This window comes from Bufo bufo, chromosome 7, assembly GCF_905171765.1.
Source record: "Bufo bufo chromosome 7, aBufBuf1.1, whole genome shotgun sequence".
NCBI lineage: Eukaryota > Metazoa > Chordata > Amphibia > Anura > Bufonidae > Bufo > Bufo bufo.
The window spans coordinates 146,277,921-146,301,122 of NC_053395.1; the positions used below are offsets into that span (position 1 = coordinate 146,277,921).

A 23,202-nucleotide genomic window follows, 5' to 3' on the forward strand; every position below is an offset into this window, starting at 1 on the left:
ATGCCCCCATTTGACGTATACGTTACAAAAAAAGCATACAAAAACGCAGCACACCATGTTCTTTTATCCTGCACAGTCCGGTAAAAAAAAAAAGTATTTTTTTTTTTTTTTACACTGGAACTCTATGGTGAATAGATGCCACTATATGGCATCAGTATGGGGCATCCATTTAAAGCAGGGGTGTCCAAACTTTTTTCGAGGAGGGCCAGATTTGATAAAGTGAACATGTACGAGGGCCGACCATTTTGCCCAACATTCCTTGAACCATTAAAATTACATGCAAATTAACTATTTTATGCAAATTTTATTGCAAACGGCCTACCTTTCATTTTGTGACTTGGATGACAAATCTAAACAGGTGTTAAATCACTCTGCCTTCAATATAAAAAACAGGAGGCAGAAATATGTCGGAAACAGTACATTACAAGGTTGTCTGTTAACTTTTAAATTTCAAAAATGTGAACAGGAACATAACACCAAGTATACACATATGTTCAAATATATTTATAACTGATTGACCAACTGACATTGAAGGGAACCTGTTATCAACTTTATTCCACCCATACTATACTAAAGGCAGAATAAAGTAGACACAGGTGAGTTGATTTTAGCGGTCTGTCAAGTTAAAAGTAAGTGGTTGCCGAGAACCAACATCACAATCATGGCAGACTGGGCCTGGAAAAGAGTCCCGGCCCCCTGAGAAGAGTCATGGTTATTCATGAATTCCTGCTCTCCTGCCCACCTGCTGATGATTGACAGGCTTCTACCTAGTTCCCTTTCTCTCTAGGAGAGAACTGCCAATCATCAGCAGATGGACGGGGAGAGCAGGAGATTAGGAATAACCAGGACTCTTCTCAGGTAGATTTGACTCTTTTCAAGGCCCAGTCTGCAATGATTATGATGCTGGTTCTCAGCAACCACTTACTTTTAGCTCATGAGGGGCACACCGCTGACATCAGCATTTCTGTCACTAATGTATGCTGCCCTCAGTGAGGTTACAAAATACTATAGCAAAGTGTAAGAGGTACGTGCTTGCTTCGGCAGCACATATACTAAAATTGGAACGATACAGAGAAGATTAGCATGGCCCCTGCGCAAGGATGACACGCAAATTCGTGAAGCGTTCCATATTTTTAGCAATTCAACACAGACACATTCCCAGAGGTCATACTACTCCTGTATTATCCCACCAGCACATATTATTATTGAGAGGCAGTACCTTGTTTCTCGGAGTATCATATCCGATTCATAGTGCGGTGGTTCCATACACATTTTAACATATTAGTCCGTCTATCTGTTTGTTACACCTCAGTGGGCCTCCAACACATCATAGTTGGGAGGATCCCTGCCAATACAATAATAGGTTGTACCATCTGGATAGACGGTTTTGATTCTATGTCCTATGATTATTGTAGGTTTTCACCCCTATCCCCACTAAGCACTAATAAACTTTTCATTATTTTTGCTCCCTTTTAATGTCCCTCTACCAATATTTGTTCTCCTCAGTGAGGTTAGCATAAAGTTGATGACAGGTTCCCTTTAAGGCTACTTTCACACCTGCGTTAGGTGCGGATCCGTCTGGTATCTGCACAGACGGATCCGCACCTATAATGCAAACGCTTAGATCCGTTCAGAACGGATCCGTTTGCATTACCATGAAAAAAAAATAAAAAAATTTGTTTTTGTTCATGATAATGCAAACGGATCCGTTTTGACTTTACATTGAAAGTCAATGGGGGACGGATCAGTTTGAAAATTGAGCCATATTGTGTCAACTTCAAACGGATCCGTCCCCATTCACTTACATTGTAAGTCTGGACGGATCCGTTTGCCTCCGCACGGCCAGGCGGACACCCGAACGCTGCAAGCTGCGTTCAGGGGTCCGCCTGCTGAGCGGAGCGGAGGACAAACGGTGCCAAACGGATGCATTCTGAGCGGATCCGCATCCACTCAGAATGCATTAGGGCTGGACGGATCTGTTCGGGGCCGCTTGTGAGAGCCTTCAAACGGAACTCACAAGCGGAGCCCCGAACGCAGGTGTGAAAGTAGCCTAATTGAGATTTTACAATGTATTCATCTCAACTAAAAAAAATCTTGCCTGCACTAATGTGAAGGGTGAAACTGAGATCTGGACTGCAGCAGATAGGCTAGATCTGGTTCAAAGGCTGTGGTTTTGATGCGCAAAATATCACGCAAGTGAGAGTCACTTAGTCTTGTCCGCATGCGATTCTTGTTAAGGTTCATAACAGAGAATGTCTTCTCACACAAATATGTTGAGCCAAACAAGCTCAGCATTTTCTTTGCCAATGTTCGAATCTCTTTAAAACGGCTCTTATCCAGTTGGCTGTAAAATTTCACAAGAGAGAGCTGTTGGTGCCGACTGCGTAACTCACTGTCACAATGCAGGTCAATGAGCTCGAGCTGCAGCTGATCTGGAGCATTGTTGGGGTCAACAGAGAATGGAGAGGAGAAAAGGGTGATCTCCTTTTCAATAGCTGCAAAATCTTGAAAGCGCCGTCTAAACTCCCCAGCAAGAGATGCGATGTCTGCTGCATACCTGCTCGCTTGTGCACTGATATCATCCTGTGGAAAACTGTTCATTATTTCCTGCAACGCTGAAAAATGAATGGTATTGGGCAGTGTTTGTGACAAATGCTTTTGGAAAAGTTGCAGCTTTGTTCCAAAGGCTTTGAGGTGTGAATAAAGCTGGTTCACCGCTGCATCTTTGCCCTGAAGACTCATGTTCAGTACATTCAGATGCTTTGTTATGTCGACTAGAAACCCTAAATCAGCCAGCCAAATAGGATCAGATAGTTCTCGCATCGGTTGTCCCTTTGTTTCCAAGAATTCTCCAATTTCTTTTCTGAGAGAGTAGAAACGCTGCAGTGCAGACCCTCGACTGAGCCATCTTACATCGTTATGATATAAAACATCTTCGTATTCAGCCTGGATATCCAGTAGAAACTGTTTAAACTGGCGGTGGCACAGGGCTCTAGAGCGAATAAAATTAATGGTCTTTAGCACCGGTTTCATAACATGGTCATATTTGAGATGTTTAGCACAGAGAACTTGTTGATGAATGATACAATGCAGTTTAATAGCTTTGCCTCCTTCTTCGATCACCTTGTTACAGATTAGGGTTGATAATCCACTTCGTTCACCAGCCATGGCAGGTGCCCCATCAGTAATTATCCCAGTAACTTTGTTCCAAGGCAGTTTCATGTCATCTATGGCAGAACTAACAGAAACAAATAAATCTGTTCCTCTTGTTTGGTCCTTAAGACTCTGGAGGTCAAGGAGCTCTTTAGTCACATTCATTTAATCGTCCACCCCTCTCAGAAAAATCAGCAACTGAGCTGTCGGAGAGGTCCGTGCTTTCATCACAGGCTATTGAAAAGAAGTCAAAATCAACTCCTTTTGACGTTAACTGTCTCTTAATATCTGATGAAATTTCTTCTACTCTCCGTGCTACAGTGTTACGAGCCAGGCAAATTTTGGAAAACTCTGACTTCTTCTCGGGACAGATATTCTGCACCATTTTCATAACGCATTCTTTAATAAAGTCACCCTCAGCAAAAGATTTGCAATTTTTAGCAATTAACGTTGCTACCTCATAGCTAGCCCTTGTGGCATTTTCATTTGACTCACGGGCTCTTGTAAAAAATCGCTGTTGAGACATTAAAACAGCTTCAAGTTGCTTTACCTTGTCACTGCGGTCGCGCCCTGTTAGCTTGACGTATGTGCTGTGTCTCGACTGGTAGTGTCTCTTGACATTAATTTCCTTATTAACAGCCACAGTCTTTGGCATATTATACAAACACAGTGATTCCGTATTTCAGTGAAAAAATATTCCACTTTCCACCTGTCCTGGAAGCGGCGTCCCTCACTGTCAACTTTTCGTTTCTTATTTGTAGTTGCCATTATAAAAATTGGAACTCAGCTCTAGAACGCAGCCAGAAATGTTTTAATAAATTTTTTCTTCTACATTTCGGACCTTCACACTGTATAAATGTCCTCTGGGGGTAATGTGACCGTGGAGGTAGGAGACCTCAACAAACTGCAACTTAATCGATCACAATTATATGTTATGTGCAGTATGACCGATATTCTGGCCTTACAAGAGAAGAAAAGCCGAGATCTCGCGATGTCCGAGATCTCGTGACGTCAAAAATCTCGTGACATCTGAGATGTGGGCTTTCCTTCCCCCTGAGCCCAAATCCCGCGAGATCTCGGACGTTGTGAGATCTCGGCTTTTCTTCTCTGTGAAGGCAAAGACCAAATCTCGCGTGATCTCGGACGTTGCCGCGAGATTTGGCCTTTGCTGATGCAGCCTCTTCCTGTAAAGCTGTGGGCTCCCGGTGAGTAGCTGGGCGGTGACTGGTGAGAGGGGCCGGGGGCTGGAATACCCACAATTTAATCAAACCCCTGGGGGGCCGTTTTACTCCGGGCCGCAATTGGACATGCCTGATTTAAAGGGAACCTGTCACCTCCAAAAGCCATCCCAAGCCGCCAGCAGCGTGTTTCTGACGATAATTTTCTGCCTGAAGGCCGATGCGGCTAAAGCTCAGAAAACGTTCTTTTTTCCCCTGCCGGCGCACTTCTCTAGTCATGCTTGAAGTCAAGGGAGCAGCGGCCTCCTTGCTTCAAGTCAAGAAAACCACACCCCCCTCCCTGCCCCTTCGCTGTGACTGACAGCGCTTATGCAGAGAGTTCGGCAAAGCCAGCCGAGCTACTGGCTGTCAGTCACAGCGAAGGGGCAGGGAAGGGGGTGTGGTTATCCTGATTGAAGCAAGGAGGCCGCTCCCTCTTGACTTCAAGCATGACTAGAGAAGCGTGTCGGCAGGGGATAAAAGAACGTTTTCTGAGCTTTAGCCACATCGACCTTCAGGAAGAAAATTATCGTCGGAAATACACTGCTGGCTACTGTCAGGTACTGCTGACGGCTTGGCATGGTTTTTGGAGGTGACAGGTTCCCTTTAACCCCTTCCCGACACAGGACGTACTAGTACGTCATGAAAGTCAATGACTTACCGCATCGTGGCGTAATAGTACGTCATGGATAACTCCGGTCACCGTGGCGAATCGCGCGGTGACCGGAGTAAGCTGACTGCACTAATCGGCAGTCAGCCATCTTAGCTGAAGGAGAATAGTAGTTTTTCCGCCCCCCTGCAGCCCCGATTGCTGCGATTGGCTGGCTAGTGAAGACCAGCCCATCGCAGCGCCGGCAATGAATGGAGCTGCAAGGGGGCTCGGCTAGAGGTGGAAGGGGGCTGATAACATCAGCCCATGTCTCCTCCTAGGTCAGGGAGGTGACACCAGACACAGGTGTCCCTTCACAGCGCTGCGATTGGCTGGAGCAATGCTCCAGCCTATGGCAGCGCTATACAACAATCAGCCAATCTGACAAATAACCTGACCCAAGAGAGAGTCAAAAGAGCCACCCCTCGAATGCACATCCAACAACGAATCAATATTAAAATGTATATAAAAGTTTATTAGACACACAAACAGACACACATTAAAAATTGTATACAATGAAGACAAAGTGCGGTATGCAATAGAATATGTGTAACCGACACACACAGGTCCACTGAGTTGCCACAAATAGGCATATGCGCTATAAACCAGCATATAAAGGAATTCAATAAATAACATAAAGCAAATGTCAGGTAAGGTAAGACAACTAAGGGCTCTTTCACACTTGCGTTCTTGTCTTCCGGCATAGAGTTCCGTCGTCGGGGCTCTATGCCGGAAGAATCCTGATCAGGATTATCCTAATGCATTCTGAATGGAGAGAAATCCGTTCAGGATGCATCAGGATGTCTTCAGTTCCGGAACGGAACGTTTTTTGGCCGGAGAAAATACCGCAGCATGCTGCGCTTTTTGCTCCGGCCAAAAATCCGGAACACTTGCCGCAAGGCCGGATCCGGAATTAATGCCCATTGAAAGGCATTGATCCGGATCCGGCCTTAAGCTAAACGTCGTTTCGGCGCATTGCCGGAGCCGACATTTAGCTTTTTCAGAGTGGTTACCATGGCTGCCGGGACGCTAAAGTCCTGGCAGCCATGGTAAAGTGTAGTGGGGAGCAGGGGAGCAGTATACTTACCGTCTGTGCGGCTCCCGGGGCGCTTCAGAGTGACGTCAGGGCGCCCCAAGCGCATGGATCATGTGATCACATGGATCACGTCATCCATGCGCATGGGGCGCTCTGACGTCACTCTGGAGCGCCCCGGGAGCCGCACGGACTGTAAGTATACCGCTCCCCGCTCCTACTATGGCAACCAGGACTTTAATAGCGTCCTGGGTGCCATAGTAACACTGAACGCATTTGGAAGACGGTTCCGTCTTCAAATGCTTTCAGTACACTTGCGTTTTTCCGGATCCGGCGTGTAATTCCGGCAAGTGGAGTACACGCCGGATCCGGACAACGCAAGTGTGAAAGAGGCCTAAGAATAAAGACGGACCATGATAAGGTCAAATATCACAAGCCAAGCCTACATAACCAGCTGGTGCAGTGGACCTGGAAACATGAGAAACGCCCAAGGCGTATCGCCGGAGTAATCCGGCTTCCTCAGGGGTGAAGAACTGTATGTTGGGGTGTCACATAATATAGGGTAATGAATAGAGTATAATTAGATTCACCTGTGCAGCAGAGATGAAGTGGGCGGTGTGGAGGCATGTCAAACAGTACACATCCGGAAACTGGAAGTGTGGAAGTCACATGATCTGCAGGTGGAACGCATATGCAATCCACCTGTAAAATCACAGCCACACAACACAAATAAACATGGGGAAAGGGGGGCAGTGAAGTTTGACTAAATCTCACATGGTGAGCAACTGTAGATTTACCAATCATGTTAACTAGTGAGGCAGTAGCAGCGATATCAGCAGAGCTGTTCGGCACATAGAGGATCGCAAAACCGGAAGTGTGTAATCACATGACCGGAAGTGGAGTGCCGCAGTGGAACGCATGGTGTACTCCACAGAGAATAGTGGAATGCACAGTGCGCTCACCGTTCAGGTAGGGGAGCCGGGGGCTGTGCAGCATACTGGGAGGAATGGAGAAGGGCCTGTTAAGCAATTAAGCAATATTATGAACAAAAATAAAGCTATTATACATGCACTAAGGGCAATTTAGCGGGTGAGGAAGAACTGTGAGGAATAAATTCATTAATAGGTACATGGGAAAATATAATAAATTAATAATAAAATAAATAAAAATATAAATATCAGAACAGGCAAAAATGGCCGTTCAAGATTTTGTCTAATCCGCAGCCCATAGTTTAAGCCCCTGTATAAACATACACTAACCAGTGCCAGATGTATACTGATGTATAATACATGCCGACTGGTGCAAACAAACGCACTGTCCCCAAAACGCACAATGCAGACATGTATGTGCGTGAATCAAAAAACCTCCTAGTTGGCTCCCCGTATGGGTGCCCTGACACCACAGAGCAATTTGCCCAATGTGGTGCAAACCCTGCCACTACTGGGGTAGCATGGTGTCATAATGCCCCAGGTGGAGGAGAACATGACTCCCCACCCACCAGGTTCAATATGAGATCCCAAATTCAGGTATTATAGAAACCAGTGAACGTAAGCTCTTCATTTAGTCCATGTGGGGCCACTGTGTCCAGATCGAAGATCCATTTGGACTCCAAACGTAACAGTTGGGAAGTAGCCGACCCTCCCCTCAGATTCATGCGCACCAAGTCGAGGCCCGCAATCCTAAGTCCAGAGGTTATGCACTGGTGACAGTCCAGAAAATGCGCAGCGACTGAAGTAAGCGGTTTCTTGGCTTGAGTTCGGTCACGACAGGCCAAGGATATATTTGATAGATGCTGTTGAATACGTTTCCGTACCTCCTGACCAGTCTGGCACACGTATATTTTTCCACATTCACAAATTAGTGCGTAGATCACGTTCCTTGTACGGCAGTTGATGTAGTGACCCAAAGGTATCCCGACAATCAGCCAATCTGTGGTGCTGCTGGTGGCTGGGAAGGAGGTGATTGGGGCTGATTACATCAGCCCATGTCACCTCTGAGGTCAGGGAGGGGACATGAGACACTGATGTCCCCTCCCAGCGCTGCGATTGGCTGGAACAACGCTCCAGCCAATGGCAGCGCTATGTAGCAGAAAGAACCGTTGGTGCCTCTCTGCAGGCAGCCATTCTAGCTTGGTGACTGCTTGCAGAGAGGACCTGTGCCCTTCTGTGCTGCTCGTTTTCCGCTGGGACTTGTGGTACTACCACATAAATCACTGCTTTTCACGCAGCTTTTCAGAAGAAGACGAAAAAGAGCAACATCTGGAACAGCTGTAGTGATCTTTGGCTCATCTGCAGCGGTTTCAGATCCCCATTCCCTGTCCCCCCCTCCCCCTTCCCCCTCCACCCACCTCTCCGTCCTTTTTTGGGAGTTTTTTTGGCTTTTTGTTGGCTCTGCACCACTTTTTCAGTGTTCGAGCTATGACTTGCAAGTGCTGATCAGCATTTGTGTTTTTTTGGTGCTAGATATATATATATATATATATTGTGAGACAGTGACAGGTCTCACGCAGGTTAGAGGCAAGGAAGGGGTGGATAGTGCGGTCCACACCCCTGTTCCACCACAGGTGAGACAAGCTGGATGTAATCAGCCTGGCATAAAGCACCTCCCAGGGTGTCAGAAGGGGGGAGTGTGTTACCTGTGGACAGAGGCCTGGAGGCTCTGTCAGTTTGCTATCAGCTGGGCAAGGCTGAGGGACCACAAGGCTGGGAGATAGCCTGGAGTTGGGGGACGCAGCGACGCCTGGGAGGGTCGCAGGGCCATAGTCAGGCAGACTACTGAGCCCCAATCCCCCACAAGAAATACTGAACTGGAGACAGTGGGCGTACTGTGCTCTGTACAGCCAGGAGGCTGTGGGACATTGGCTGACAAAGCCGTATGAGTTCACAGGGTGTGAACTGGGACCTAGGTGAGTCAGGAAACTTTATGTTTAGTTAGAGCCTGGACGGGTGTTTATTATTTTGTCATTTTGTTGTTGCTGGTGTTGCACAATAAATACACTGTTTGGACCTGAAACCTGGTGTCCTAAAGGCGTATCTGTGAGAATGACCCCCGGAGAAGAGCTAACCCCCCCCACAATATATATACAAACACTCACCTTAAGAATTATTAGGAACACCATACTAATACGGTGTTGGACCCCCTTTTGCCTTCAGAACTGCCTTAATTCTACGTGGCATTGATTCAACAAGGTGCTGATAGCATTCTTTAGAAATGTTGGCCCATATTGATAGGATAGCATCTTGCAGTTGATGGAGATTTGAGGGATGCACATCCAGGGCACGAAGCTCCCGTTCCACCACATCCCAAAGATGCTCTATTGGGTTGAGATCTGGTGACTGTGGGGGCCATTTTAGTACAGTGAACTCATTGTCATGTTCAAGAAACCAATTTTAAATGATTCGAGCTTTGTGACATGGTGCATTATCCTGCTGGAAGTAGCCATCAGAGGATGGATACATGTTCTCATTCTGTTTACGCCAAATTCGGACTCTACCATTTGAATGTCTCAACAGAAATCGAGACTCCTCAGACCAGGCAACATTTTTCCAGTCTTCAACAGTCCAATTTTGGTGAGCTCGTGCAAATTGTAGCCTCTTTTTCCTATTTGTAGTGGAGATGAGTGGTACCCGGTGGGGTCTTCTGCTGTTGTAGCCCATCCGCCTCAAGGTTGTGCGTGTTGTGCCTTCACAAATGCTTTGCTGCATACCTCGGTTGTAACGAGTGGTTATTTCAGTCAACGTTGCTCTTCTATCAGCTTGAATCAGTCGGCCCATTCTCCTCTGACCTCTAGCATCCACAAGGCATTTTTGCCCACAGGACTGCCGCATACTGCATTTTTTTGTCCCTTTTCACACCATTCTTTGTAAACCCTAGAAATGGTTGTGCGTGAAAATCCCAGTAACTGAGCAGATTGTGAAATACTCAGACCGGCCCGTCTGGCACCAACAACCATGCCACGCTCAAAATTGCTTAAATCACCTTTCTTTCCCATTCTGACATTCAGTTTGGAGTTCAGGAGATTGTCTTGACCAGGAGCACACCCCTAAATGCATTGAAGCAACTGCCATGTGATTTGGTTGACTAGATAATTGCATTAATGAGAAATAGAACAGGTGTTCCTAATAATTCTTTAGGTAAGTGTGTGTGTGTGTGTGTGTGTGTGTGTATATATATATATATATATATATATATATATATATATATATATATATAAGCAGGGGTCAAGTCCTGGGAAAAAAAGTGTGGGAACTCACCCAAGATCCACTGCAACCCCCCCCCCCCCCCAAAAAAATATATTTCGCTGAAAATTCAGTACAACATTTATTGTAAAGTGCCAGTTTACACAAACAACTGCAAAATTAACATGAAATAAACATGGAGATCCCAGTGGCAGCTGCCTTGCTGGTGGACGATTGGCATATACTTCTGCTGTGGCCCACAGCAGAAGTATATGCCAATCGTCCACCAGCAAGGCAGCTGGCACAGGGATCTCCATGTTATTGGTCAGTTAATACATCAGGGACCCCCTGGCATGGGGCCTGGGCATAGCTAAGTGCAAACTGGGTGATCCATAGGCAGGACCGGGTGACTGCCCTCATCCACCAGCCCGTCCCTAATGCCAGTCAATACCCCCTTAGGAAATCTCTGATCAGATGTGAGAGCAGCAGCGATCGATCAGCCAGGATTAATGTGCACAGTGGGAGGCCTCCCTTAGGCAAGTGACAAACTGCCCCCCTCATTCTTAGGCAAGTGACAAACTCAGCTCTGCTACATCTACAATGAGCAACTACAACAAATGTAATGCCAAACTGCAGTTCCTCTATGTGAAGCCTTGGATAGCTTCCACTGGACCCACAGGCTGTGGGTCCAGTGGAAGCTATCCAAGGCATCACAATCACATAGAGCAACTGCAGTTTGGCATTATATTTGTTGTAGTTGCTCATTGTAGATGTAGCAGAGCTGGGTTTGTCACTTAAGATTGAGGGGGGGGGGGCAGTTTGTCATTTGCCTAAGGCCAGGGTAAGGGGGGCCTCCCACCCAGGCTGTGCACATTACTCCTGGCTGATCGATCGCTTCTGGCCTGCTGCTGTGCTGCCTGCAGTCACATCTGATGAGAATACTGACTGAGATTTGTTTCCTAAAGGAGGGGGTATTGACTGGTCTGGTCTGGGGCTGCTGGGCTTAAGTTATCACTATGTCACCGCCACCGGCGCTCCCACCAGGCGGGTTATGGCCCCCGGACTCACTCAGGGACCGGTCAGATGGTCCAGCCACGCTCACCTCAGCAGACAGTCAGGCAGTCGCAGGCTCAGGATAGGAGGAGGGGAGCTCTCAGCCAGGAGGGGAGGAGTCAGTTAGTCAGACAGTGAGTCACTCGCAGCCAGCACTCTTCCCTCCTCAACTGAAGCCGCTCCCCCTCCCTCCTCAACTGAAGCCGCTCCCCCTCCCTCCTCACTTAGCCTGCCCTGCACAGTTCGAGTCACGCAGGGCCTCGCCTCCGCTCCGCCCCCCTGTGTATCTGATTTCACCGCTTCCCCTCCTGGTCCTTTTGCCCTGAAAGGGACCCCTGTATATAAGTAAATTTTAGTTAGTACTAGTTTAGATTTTTGAACCCACAAACGTGCCATCTGCGTGCGTGGGTCCTGCACCTGCTGAGCGCCGGTCAGTACTGTCAATTACTGACTACGTCTGCTCAGGTTTAGTGGCTTTTTTTTTTTTATATATATATATATATATATATATATATATATATATAAAGACGAAAAAGTAGGACTGCACTCCAAATATGTGGTAAAAACAGCAGTGATTTATTCACCCATGATATGGCAAGTCTTGCGACGTTTCGGCTCACAAGAGCCTTCCTCAAGCATAGTAACAGTGAAAGTGAGACAATATAAAGGCATATTACAAAGTGTCCAACCCATAAGGGTGTGGTTACAATCATTGCAATTACATACATCTGATACATATCAATAAAGTGCATGTGCATAAAGTGACAAGTGCTACACAATGTATAATTTAAGGGATGCCTTCCCTTCAGTGAGAATTAGAATGTGTACAGTACTTTGAATAAGTTAAATTCACAATTATATAAGTGACATACTGAATGTGGATCACAGAAATACGACCCTCGGTGGCGATGGGGCCCACATATACCATCGTGTTCATTGCGCGTCTCCAACTCTTCATTGCGCATGTTCACACTGACCTCATCATGTGAGTCATAGTGCAAAGATCACGCGCATGCGTTCTATGCGATGGACGTAAAAAGCACCATTTTACTTAAGGGAAACCAACCCTATAATCCCATTCATGTAATATATAATAATTATCATATCAACAGTCATATCATGTAGATATAAAAGTGCAAACGTCTATATAGAGTAACGCATAGGCATGAAGACGCTGATATCCACATTGGGCCGCATTGTCCCCAGAAGGTCAAGATTCAGGGATCCACATCCAATATGGTGAAAACATATAAAACCTGAAGGCAAAAAGAAAAAATATTTTAGTTTCCGAATGAATTGTTACAATTGTATAATGGTCTTTCACAGTTATCTTGCACCAATATACTGACATGAAAAGGACACGAACGCATATATGCAACTGGACTAAAAATGACCCGCAAATCCACAAAACTCTCACCTGAACTCTATGTTAAGACCCTTAGGGTGCAAGCTGTCCAGATCATAAATCCAGCGTAACTCTCTCTTTTTCAAGAGAGTTAAGCGGTCACCGCCTCTTCTGGGGAGCCTGACCTGATCTACGATCCAGCATCTTAAATCCCGCTCGGAATGTCCTAGGGATCCAAAATGTCTGGATACTGGTAGATCAGTACGTTTCTTCCTTATTTAATTCCTGTGGTCATTCAACCTAACTTTTAGTTCTGTGGAAGTTTCCCCAACATATAATAGATTACAGGGGCAGACCAACACATAAATCACATATGACGAGGAACAGTTCAGATGGAATTTTATGGGATATTCTTTATTAGTCAACGGATGTACAAAAAAATCTGGCTTTGCAGATATGACGACAATTAACGCAGCCGAGACACGGGTAACACCCGAGGCCCGGCTGCGTCAATGTCCGCTGCACACTGATTTTTTTCGGACCTGTATCTGCCCTGACCAAGTGATCTTTGAGATTTTTGTTTTTACGGTACGATAGAAGGGGAGGGAATTTAAATTGAGGTACATCTACAATAGACCTGCTTAAGATACTCCAATTAACCCTTAAGGATATGACCTATCTCCCAACTGCACTCAGAGTAGGTGGACATAAATGGTATCCTCTGTTTTTTTTTGGGAATAATTGATGTTATTTCGGTGTTCATCTCTAGAATTTTGTTTTTATGTGTATCTAGCAGTTTACGGGGATAACCCCGATCCCTAAATTTACCTGCCATCGTTTCCAATGTATTTAACAATTCGGTGTGGTCAGAGACAATACGTTTCGTACGTAGAAATTGTGAATGGGGCAGGTGTTTCACTAGGCTACGCGGGTGATTGCTTTCATACCGCAAGATAGTGTTCCTATCGGTCGATTTCACATACAATCCTGTACCAATTGTGCCATCAACCAATTTCACATTGGTGTCCAAGAATGACAATTGTGTATTGGAGTATGATATGGTATATTGAAGATCAGGATCTATACTATTAAGGTATGTATGAAACTCCCTTAATTCTGATTCAGTGCCAGACCACAGGAGGAAGACGTCATCTATGTATCGCCACCACCTGATCACATGTTGGAAGTGGTGGAATACATAGATAAAGTCCTCCTCCATGTGTCGCATGTAGATATTTGCGTACGTTGGGGCCACATTGGACCCCATCGCCACGCCACGTTTCTGATTATAAAAAGTATCTTGAAACAAGAAGTAGTTGTTTTCAAGAATCAGTCTCAGCAAAATGTTTATAAAACACTTTGCATTCTGTGTTACGGGCGAGTCATCCAGATATTCATTAACTGCACCAATGCCCTTCTCATGCCCTATTGACGTGTATAAGGACACAACGTCAAAGGACACGAGAGTCACAGTCTGCATGTCACTGATATCCACTGCCCTCAGTTGTTGTAGAAAAATCGCCTGTATCTTTTATATAGGACTTTCCAGCCATTGAAAATTCTCTGAGTATCCTGTCAAGAAAGATGGATATTCTGCTAAAAACAGAATCAGAGCCAGATACGATGGGGCGACCGGGGGGGGTCCACAAGGCTTTTGTGGACCTTAGGTAATATGTATATAACGGGAGTAATGGGAGTTGATATCGTCAGATACTCCCTTAATCCCTCATCTATAATACCCCCGGCCACCGCATCGGATAGACTCTTATTGATAATAGCCATAATGCGAAATTTCGGATCACCTTGCAATACACCATATACATTTGTGTCATTCAGTTGTCGTTCAATTTCTCTGATATAGTTTTGTGTATCAAGAACAACCACCCCGCCGCCCTTATCGGCCGGTTTTATAGTTAACTGGGGGTTGTTCTTAAGTTGAGATAGGGCCTCAATTTCGGCAGTAGTCAGATTAGGATTGCTTACTCTCTCTGTATCCCCATGTAGGGATTTCAGCATACTGACATCTCGTTGTACTGCAGAAATGTAGGCCTCTATCGCAGGTTCATCTACATTCGGAAAGAAGGCACTTTTATTAAATAAACTTAATCCTTTAAGTGAAAATTCGCTAGGGCATGTTTGTGCATTTACAGTACGTCCCTTAAGAAATACCTTAAGTTTAAGAGAACGAAAAAAATCAATTAGGTCCATCTCTAAGTCAAACCAGTTTACCTTGGTGCTCGGGCAAAACGTGAGACCCTTGGACAGGACACTCAACTGAGCTTCAGTCAGTTCAACTGAGGATAGGTTGAAAACTATTGTCTCTTTCTCTGTGATGGCGTCTTTGTTGATTGTAGTCTGGTTCTGTTGTACCGCTGTTTTCCTTTGTCTTCGATACCGGCGGCCTCCTCTCCTGGTTCTTGTTCTTTTCTTTTCTTTGTCTCTGGATCCACTCCTAAAAAAGCTTGGTCTTTATCTGTGGGTGATTGTGTGTAATTCCTCCTTTTTCTATTATCACGGTTGAAACTCGTGGATGGCTGGTCAGTTTGCCAGGTGTATATATCACCTCGTTTGTAATCATCTACATCACGTGACCATTTACTCCTTTTCCCTTCCTCCAATTCCATCTGAAATTTGTTAAGTTGATTTTTAACTTCATCTTTATATGGAATAAAATCATCAGCAGGTAGTTGTATCTGCAATGTCCGTTCCACCTCTGACAATTCTTCAGAAAGTGAGGCCACTTCTATTTGCAAAAACTCGATGTTTAATAAAATATAATCAAGTGAATACCTGTTAGATAACATCTCAAAACGTTTGCAAAATAAATCATTATTCGGAAAAAGATTTGGCCGTAAATTTGAGCGCATTCCTCTCGGAATTTTCTTATCTTTGTAATACTGTCCCAAAGTGGCCATATGTAATTTCATTGCGATGAAACGCCTGGATAAAGCGACATACTTGCGTTTGAGTTCCTTTGCGGTTGGAGCTTGCAGAAATGAGGCATCACTCTCAATTCCCCGCATAATGCGTTCCACCTCCTCAGCAGTATAGATGCCGCCATAGGGTGTTTCCGTATTTGACATAATAAATCTTTCAGGTGTGCTCACCCACGGTGCCGATGATAATAGAAGGGAAAAGTCCAGTGGGAGCACCAACCGAATGCGGGTGCACGGTCCAACACAGGGCAGCGGCAAACCCCAAAAGTATAAAGACAAAAAAGTAGGACTGCACTCCAAATATGTGGTAAAAACATCAGTGATTTATTCACCCATGATATGGCAAGTCTTGCGACGTTTCGGCTCACAAGAGCCTTCCTCAAGCATAGTAACAGTGAAAGTGAGACAATATAAAGGCATATTACAAAGTGTCCAACCATAAGGGTGTGGTTACAATCAATTGCAATTACATACATCTGATACATATCAATAAAGTGCATGTGCATAAAGTGACAAGTGCTACACAATGTATAATTTAAGGGATGCCTTCCCTTCAGTGAGAATTAGAATGTGTACAGTACTTTGAATAAGTTAAATTCACAATTATATAAGTGACATACTGAATGTGGATCACAGAAATACGACCCTCGGTGGCGATGGGGCCTACATATACCATCGTGTTCATTGCGTGTCTCCAACTCTTCATTGCGCATGTTCACACTGACCTCATCATGTGAGTCATAGTGCAAAGATCACGCGCATGCGTTCTATGCGATGGACGTAAAAAGCACCATTTTACTTAAGGGAAACCAACCCTATAATCCCATTCATGTAATATATATGACTGTTGTGAGAATAACATGATTTTATATAAACGCGACCGCTGTAGGGATCTCCTACATACACCAGCATCTGGACCGGGATCCCAACCATGCGGGCAAGATACCAGACCAGAAAGCCATGAGTGTCATAGGGGAACATTTCCATGATCTCCGCCGACAGTCAAAGCCCAAGTGCTGGTGATTTTAGCAGTCATAGAGGGATAATCACTCTATCATATCAACAGTCATATCATGTAGATATAAAAGTGCAAACGTCTATATAGAGTAACGCATAGGCATGAAGACGCTGATATCCACATTGGGCCGCATTGTCCCCAGAAGGTCAAGATTCAGAGATCCACATCCAATATGGTGAAAACATATAAAACCTGAAGGCAAAAAGAAAAAATATTTTAGTTTCCGAATGAATTGTTACAATTGTATAATGGTCTTTCACAGTTATCTTGCACCAATATACTGACATGAAAAGGACACGAACGCATATATGCAACTGGACTAAAAATGACCCGCAAATCCACAAAACTCTCACCTGAACTCTATGTTAAGACCCTTAGGGTGCAAGCTGTCCAGATCATAAATCCAGCGTAACTCTCTCTTTTTCAAGAGAGTTAAGCGGTCACCGCCTCTTCTGGGGAGCCTGACCTGATCTACGATCCAGCATCTTAAATCCCGCTCGGAATGTCCTAGGGATCCAAAATGTCTGGATACTGGTAGATCAGTACGTTTCTTCGTTATTGAATTCCTGTGTTATTCAACCTAACTTTTAGTTCTGTGGAAGTTTCCCCAACATATAATAGATTACAGGGGCAGGCCAACACATAAATCACATATGACGAGGAACAGTTCAGATGGAATTTTATGGGATATTCTTTATTAGTCAACGGATGTACAAAAAATCTGGCTTTGCAGATATGACGACAATTAACGCAGCCGAGACACGGGTAACACCCGAGGCCTGGCTGCGTCAATGTCCGCTGCACACTGATTTTTTTCGGACCTGTATCTGCCCTGACCAAGTGATCTTTGAGATTTTAACATAGAGTTCAGGTGAGAGTTTTGTGGATTTGCGGGTCATTTTTAGTCCAGTTGCATATATGCGTTCGTGTCCTTTTCATGTCAGTATATTGGTGCAAGAAAACTGTGAAAGACCATTATACAATTGTAACAATTCATTCGGAAACTAAAATATTTTTTCTTTTTGCCTTCAGGTTTTATATGTTTTCACCATATTGGATGTGGATCCCTGAATCTTGACCTTCTGGGGACAATGCGGCCCAATGTGGATATCAGCGTCTTCTTGCCTATGCGTTACTCTATATAGACGTTTGCACTTTTATATCTACATGATATGACTGTTGATATGATAGAGTGATTATCCCTCTATGACTGCTAAAATCACCAGCACTTGGGCTTTGACTGTCGGCGGAGATCATGGAAATGTTCCCCTATGACACTCATGGCTTTCTGGTCTGGTATCTTGCCCGCATGGTTGGGATCCCGGTCCAGATGCTGGTGTATGTAGGAGATCCCTACAGCGGTCGCGTTTATATAAAATCATGTTATTCTTACAACAGTCATATATATTACATGAATGGGATTATAGGGTTGGTTTCCCTTAAGTAAAATGGTGCTTTTTACGTCCATCGCATAGAACGCATGCGTGTGATCTTTGCACTATGACTCACATGATGAGGTCAGTGTGAACATGCGCAATGAAGAGTTGGAGACGCGCAATGAACACGATGGTATATGTGGGCCCCATCGCCACCGAGGGTCGTATTTCTGTGATCCACATTCAGTATGTCAGTTATATAATTGTGAATTTAACTTATCCAAAGTACTGTACACATTCTAATTCTCACTGAAGGGAAGGCATCCCTTAAATTATACATTGTGTAGCACTTGTCACTTTATGCACATGCACTTTATTGATATGTATCAGATGTATGTAATTGCAATTGATTGTAACCACACCCTTATGGGTTGGACACTTTGTAATATGCCTTTATATTGTCTCACTTTCACTGTTACTATGCTTGAGGAAGGCTCTTGTGAGCCGAAACGTCGCAAGACTTGCCATATCATGGGTGAATAAATCACTGCTGTTTTTACCACATATTTGGAGTGCAGTCCTACTTTTTCGTCTTTATACTTTTGGGGTTTGCCGCTGCCCTGTGTTGGACCATGCACCCGCATTCCGGTTGGTGCTCCCACTGGACTTTTATATATATATATATTTTTTTTTTGGAGCCTTTTTTTCAAATTTTTTATCTAATTCTTTCACTTTTCATCTTTTTCTCTTTTCTTTCTTTCTCTTTTTTTCTTTATGATGAATTTTATTTTAATGAATTCATTACAAGTCCCGTTACGTGTAAAATCACTACATACACCTCCCTGACACTTTTCACTTTACATACACCAATGAAAATAAAAATGTCCAGTTCATCCCAGAGAATGTACTCCGCTGAAGAGGCATACGCCATCCTTGCCTCTGAAACGGAGTCTGCAAGTGAGGGTGAAGAGGATGCCACATTCCTCTACTCCTCAACTCCATCATCATCGTCAACCGGTGATGAGGGACCCTCAAGGAGACGCCCCAGGAGAGATGAAGTAGCCCCCCCCCCAAGTGATCCCTATGGTCCACACCGCCTGAGGATTATGAGCCCCAAATTCCAGAGTTTGTGGGAAACTCTAGAATCCAGATTGACTGCACGGGCTTCACAGAAATAGATTTTTTCAAAATCTAGTTCTCTGACGAATTCATAAATTTGATCGTGACCCAAACAAATTTGTACGCCCAGCAGTTTATTTCTCAAAACCCAACATCCTCATATGCTTGACCCCTAGGTTGGACCCCTGTAAATGCAGCAGACATTATGAAGTTTTGGGGGCTGTTGCTGCATATGGGCCTTGTAAAAAAAAAAATGAAATGAGACAATATTGGAGTTCAGATGTCTTGTACAACACTCCAATTTGCAATATGACCATGTCCCGCTCAAGATTTGAATCTATTTTAAAATTCCTACATTACAATGATAATGTACAGTGCCCCCCCCAAAATGACCCAAATTTTGACCGTCTATTCAAAATAGACCCCTTCTGGAGCACCTCAACTCAAAATTTACAGAGGTGTTCACCCCAGCAAAAGAAATTAGCATAGACGAGTCCCTTGTACATTTTAAAGGAAGGGTTTAAATTTCGCCAGTACCTGCCCAGCAAGCGGGCACGGTACGGAATAAAAAAGTACAAGTTGTGCTAGTACTTCTGGGTACACCTACAGGTTCCGGGTTTATGAATGGAAAGATTCCCGGATACAACCCCCTGAATGCCCCCCCGTCCTAGGAGTTACTGGCAACATTGTGTGGGCCTTACTGCACCCACTGCTGGATAATGGTTATCACCTCTATGTAGATAACTATTACACCAGCATCCCCCTATTCATGTCCCTAAAAGCCTGAGGTACTGTGGCTTGCGGCACAGTGGGAAAAAAATCAGAGGGCTCCTTAGATCCCTGGTAGGGCAACTACTCTGAAAAGGTGACAGTAAGGCTCTCCTCCATGAGAACATGCTGGCGGTTAAGTACAAGGACAAGAGGGATGTCCTTGTACTGACCACCATTCACACTAACACCAGTTCTCCTGCCCAAGTGCGAGGTACCAGAAGCCTGACTGCATCCTTGATTACAACAGGCACATGGGAGGGGTTGATCTGTCCGATCAAGTTCTGAAGCCCTACAGTGCCATGCGTAAAACTAAGGTGTGGTACAAAAAGCTTGCCGTATACATTGTACAGATGGAAATGTACAATGCATACATTTTACATAGAACTGCAGGCCAGACAGGAACTTTCCTTCAGTTCCAAGAGGCGGTAATCAAGGCCCTAATTTTCCAGTCAGGAAGGGGAGGGCCCGAGTACTTCAGGAGGTCATGGTGCCCGTGTTGTACCAGGACAACATTTCCCTGGTGAAGTCCCACAAACAGCAAAGAGGGGGAAAGACCCAAAAAAGATGTCGGGTTTGTTACAAAAGGGGAATATGAAAGGACACCATTTATCAGTGCGACACCTGCCCTGATAAACCTGGCCTCTGCATGAAAGAATGCTTCCGAACCTACCACTCATCCATGGATTTTTTATTTCATCCTTTATGCTCCCTGTAGTTCCGTCGTCGGGGCTCTATGCCAGAAGAATCCTAATCAGTTTTATCCTAATGCATTCTGAATGGAGAGAAATCCGTTCAGGATGCATCAGGATGTCTTCAGTTCCGGACCGGAACGTTTTTTGGCCGGAGAAAATACCGCAGCATGCTGCGCTTTTTGCTCCGGCCAAAAATCCTGAACACTTGCCGCAAGGCCGAATCCGGAATTAATGGCCATTGAAAGGCATTAATCCGGATCCGGCCTTAAGCTAAACGTCGTTTCGGCGCATTGCCGGATCCGACGTTTAGCTTTTTCTGAATGGTTACCATGGCTGCCAAGACGCGAAAGTCCTGGCAGCCATGGTAAAGTGTAGTGGGAAGCGGGGGAGCAGTAAACTTACCGTCCGTGCGGCTCCCAGGGCGCTTCAGAGTGACGTCAGGGCGCCCCACACATGGATCACGTCATCCCTGCGCATGGGGCGCTCTGACGTCATTCTGGAGCGCCCCGGGAGCCGCACGGACTGTAAGTATACTGCTCCCCCGCTCCCCACTACTACTATTGCAGCCAGGACTTTAATAGCGTCCTGGGTGCCATAGTAACACTGAACGCATTTTGAAGACGGATCCGTCTTCAAATGCTTTCAGTTCACTTGCGAATTCCGGCAAATGGAGTACACGCCGGATACGGACAACGCAAGTGTGAAAGGGCCCTAAATCCACCTCACTTGCATACCCACTTTCCAACAACCACTACATAATCCATTCTGTGAGACACCTGTTTGGTAAAAAGTACCCTTTCCACCACTTAAAATGTCCGTACGGGGTATGCTCTTTCCAAAATGTGTCACTTCTTGAGTTTTTCATTTCTGGGGACCTCTGGAAATTTTTTAAATGCGACATGGCAGCTAAAATCCATGTCTGCCAATTCAGGCCTGCAAAAATTTTGTACTTTGCCTGTAGCGGCCTGCTGTGCGCCAATACAGCAGGCTACGAGCACATATGGGGTGTTTGCAAAATGGGGAGGAAAATGGGAAACATATACTGGGTGCATTTTCTCCTTTAACCCCTTGTGAAAGTGAAAAATTGGGGTCTGCTAGTAATTTTTACAAATGTGTGCTATGAAATGCTTGTCTCAAATAATTCTGCCTTCTGTGAGACACCTGTTTAGTAAAAAGTACCACTTAAAACTTCCACCACTTAAAATGTTTGTACGGGGGTGCTCTTTCCGAAATGGGGTCACTTTTTGGGATTTGTCATTTCTGGGGACCTCTGGAAATTTTTTAAATGTTACATGGCAGCTAAAATCCATGTCTGCCAATTCAGGTCAGCATAATCCATATTTAGCTGTTTGACTCTAGAACCCTGCCATGCACCCATACATCATTTTATGAGCACATATTGGGTGTTGGCGTATTCAGGGGGAAATGGGGAACAAAATGTGGGGTGCATTTTGTCCTGCTACCCCTTGTGAAAGTGAAAAATGTGGGTGTAAAGCTACTTTTTCTGGAAAAAATTGTTATTTTTTATTTTCACAGCCAAGCGTTTCCAAAGCCTCATGCACACGACCGTTTTTTTTTTGCGGTCCGCAAAAACGGGTTCCGTTTTTCCGTGATCCGTGACCGTTTTTTCGTCCTTTGGTCTTCCTTGATTTTTGGCGGATCCACGGACATGAAAAAAAATGTCATTTTGGTGTCCGCCTGGCCGTGCGGAGCCGAACAGGCCGTCCTGAATTACAATGCAAGTCAATGGGGACGGATCCGTTTGACGTTGACACAATATGGTGCAATTGCAAACGGATCCGTCCCCCATTGACTTTCAATGTAAAGTCAGGAGTTAATATACCATAGGATCAGAGTTTTCTCCAATCCGATGGTATATTTTAACTTGAAGCGTCCCCATCACCATGGGAACGCCTCTGTTAGAATATACCATCGGATTTGAGTTACATCGTGAAACTCAGATCCGACGGTATATTTTAACACAGAGGCGTTCCCATAGTGATGGGGACGCTTCTAGTTAGAATATACTACGAACTGTGTACATGACTGCCCCCTGCTGCCTGGCAGCACCCTATCTTTACAGGGGGCTGTGATCAGCACAATTAACCCTTCAGGTGCCGCACCTGAAGGGGTTAATTGTGCGTATCATAGCCCCCTGTAAGAGATCAGGTAATATTGCTAAGTAACCATGGCAACCAGGCCTGCAGTAGCGTCCTGGTTGCCATGGTTACCGATCGGAGCCCCAGAGCGATTAAACTGGGACTCCGATCGGAATCTCCGCTGCCACCAATGATCGGGGGAGGGGAGGGGAGGCCGCACACTGGCCACCAATGATATTAATACAATCGAGGGGGGGCCCCGGGGGGGGAGGCCACACACTGGCCACCAATGATATTACAATAGGTGTGGGGCGGGGGGGGGGCCGCACACTGGCCACCAATGATATTCAAACTGGGGAGGGAGGAGGGTTATTGTGCTGATCACAGCCCCCTGTAAGAGATCGGGTGCTGCCAGGCAGCAGGGGGCAGTCATGTACACAGTTCGTAGTATATTCTAACTAGAAGCGTCCCCATCACTATGGGAACGCCTCTATGTTAGAATATACTGTCGGATATGAGTTTTCACGAAGTGAAAACTCATCTCTGAAAAAGCTTTTATGCAG

General features: G+C 45.2%; 1 non-coding gene across 1 annotated transcript; it reads left to right on the forward strand.

Annotated features, from left to right (window-relative positions):
* The first annotated feature begins 1,028 nt into the window (after positions 1-1,028).
* LOC121009093 lies at positions 1,029-1,135 on the forward strand. The gene has a single exon (XR_005780688.1). It is a non-coding gene; the product is annotated as a U6 spliceosomal RNA (small nuclear RNA).
* Positions 1,136-23,202: the final 22,067 nt, after the last annotated feature.